Genomic DNA, 2,890 nt, shown 5'->3' with positions numbered 1-2,890 from the left:
TTAACAGATAGTCTCAGACTTGTATAAAACACAATTTAATAATAACTCCTAATATAAATTTTAGTATTTGAGTATCAAAACTAGAATAAAAAAGGAGATTAAATTGCAAGGCTTGGAGATGCCTTATTGAAGTTCTGCCCAAGGAGGTAGGAAGAAAATTCCATCAAAATTTCACTACTTAGAGCTCTGTTGACAAGATCACTGCTACAGAGATGTGGTTGCCCTACAAGGGTTGGACCTACCCTGACAGAACTTGAGTGATAGGATCCATATGAAGGGCTGGCATCTCAGAGAAAGAGATCAATTAATCTAAACTTTTGTCCCCAAGGATTTTCCCTCCTAGTTTCAAAATGGGTTCATTCAGCACTTTTCTTTTTAATTCACGAATGTAGCCACATTCACAGAGTGTCATACCGGGAAGAAACTGGGTACAAAGAGTACAGATGCTAGCAACTACTATGGCCCTTAAAGAACGTACCATAGAGTCTCATATCTCAAACCCAGGGTATGTATAGTGTGATCATATATGACTGACAGATGGTCTCTTTCAGCAACATATGTTCAAAATTGATTGATGTCTTAATTAGTTGTTGAGTAGCTATTTAATTTCTTAACTATTATTAACTAAAAGATGAAATTTTGTGGGATGAAAAATGATTTTGTCAGTAAAGTACTAGTATGAGCATGCAAACCTGAGTTCAGAAGCCTTGAACCCATGTAAAAGGCCAGGCGTGGAAACGTGTGCCTATAATCCTACTACGAAGGAATCAGAGACACATGGTTCTCTGGTCTTTCCTCCCAGCTCATCTTGTCAAAACGGTAAGCATGAGGTTCAGTAAGAGACACTGTCTCAAAGAGTAAGGTGGATCTGCACAGTGGTGGTGCTCCCCTTTAATCCCAGCACTCAGAAGACAGATGAAGGAAGATTTCTGGGAGTTCGAGGCCAGCCTTATCTACATAGCAAGTTCCAGGACAGCAGAGGCTGTTACACAGAGAAACCCTGTCTCAAAAATCCAAACGAAAAAAAAAAATCCAAATGAAACAAACGTAAAGTGGAAAGTAATCAAGGAAAAGAGCCAGCATCCACTTCTGACCTGTGCATCTGTGCACATGGACAGCAACACATTCAAACATGTCCATAAAAGGCATACTTATGAAGATGGCATGTTGTGAAATATGACCAATATCCTCAACTACAAAAGCCTTGCTCAGCCTTAACCTAGTGGTAAATAACCATCTTCACCATGGCCCACATACTCTATATACCCCCCAACACTGCAACCTCCCATACTGAAGCATGTCTTTACCTTCAATATGTAGCGCATGCCAGCTGTTGGACCTGGTGACATATATGGCATGAACTCGTTTATCCAGCTGATGAATATCTTCTATGGTTTGGATATCTCATTCAAATGCCAACAGCACAGTACCACCTGGTCTCTGGTCTCACAGTATTTTCACATACATACTGTGGTGGTACCTATTAGGCTATGTTCTGATATGCATAGATACATATATGTGCAGGCAGACTATGTACACATGGAGCAGAATGAGCAGCTCTGTTGGTAGAGTGTTTGCCTAGAATACATGAGGGTTTGAGTCCCAGCACATCTTAAGCTTGGTATAATGGCACAGACCTATAATCCTAGCAGCTGGCAAATGGAAACAGGAGGAAAGAGGTACAAGATCGTTTTGACCTACATATCAAGTTTGAGGCCAAGCTTCATCACATGAGATCCCTTCTCAGCTTTTAAAAGGCGGATGGATAGACGCTCATGACCAACCCCATTTAAAACAAGATCCTAGTATTCAGCAAGCTTGTAGGTAGGGTACTGTGTTCTTTATGATCATTTCAGCTCCCATGCCTGTTTCTGGCTGCTCAGGCACAGTGTTCTTCACAAGGAGGGCTTACTGTTATTATAAAGGGAAAAGAAATGAATTCAATGGAATGTGAAATATATGACAGCTGAGAAGATTATCCCCTAGAACTGAGTGAAATACTGTCTTGAAAACAAGTAAGTGTCTGCATTAGGGTTTCTATTACTGTGAGGAGACACCACAACCACAGAAACTCTTATGAAAGAAAACATTTAATTTGAGTGGCTCACTTACAGTTCAGAGGTTCAGTATATCATCACCATGATGGGACATGCTGATATACAAGCAGACATGGTACTGAAGAAATAGCTGAGAGTCCTACATATTATAGGCAACAGGAAGTGGTCTCCAACACTGGCAGTATCTTGGGCATATATGAGACCTCAAAGCCTGCCTCCATAATGACACACCTCTTCCAACAAGGTCATATTCACTTCAACAAGGACATACTCCCTAATAGTGTCACTCCCTTTGGGGGACATTTTCTTTCAAACCACACATTTCACTTCCTGCCCCCCAAAGTCTTGAAACTGTGACTGGTGTTGTCCTTGTCTGAAGAGTATGCTTGAGGCTAAAGTGAAGACAACCTCTGTCTTAGTTAAAGTTTCCATTGTTGTGAAAAGACACTATGACCATGGCAACTCGTATTATGGAAAAACGCTGAATTAGGATGACTTACATTTTCAGAGATTTAGTCCATTGTCATCATAGCAGGGTATGGTAGTGTGCAAGCAGACTTGGTACTGGATACACCTTGATCAGAAAACAACAGGAAATGAACTGAGACACTGGGTGTTATCTTCAGCATGTATGAGACCTAAAGCACCTCTACAGTGACATACTTCCTCCAATAAGACCATACCTACTGAAATAGGCCACACCTCCTATTAATGCCATTTCCTAAGAGATTATGGGGGCCAATTACACTCAAAGCACCACAGCATGATAAGAATGATCAATTTTTACAATCATATTCTGCAACCCACTCCTGGAGTATGCTTTTTTCACTCTG

The sequence above is a fragment of the Microtus oregoni genome, unplaced genomic scaffold (assembly GCF_018167655.1).
Source record: "Microtus oregoni isolate MIOR12 unplaced genomic scaffold, Mior012 000008F_ref0000371, whole genome shotgun sequence".
In the NCBI taxonomy this organism is placed as follows: Eukaryota; Metazoa; Chordata; class Mammalia; order Rodentia; family Cricetidae; genus Microtus; species Microtus oregoni.
Note: the sequence above shows the minus strand (reverse complement) of the source record.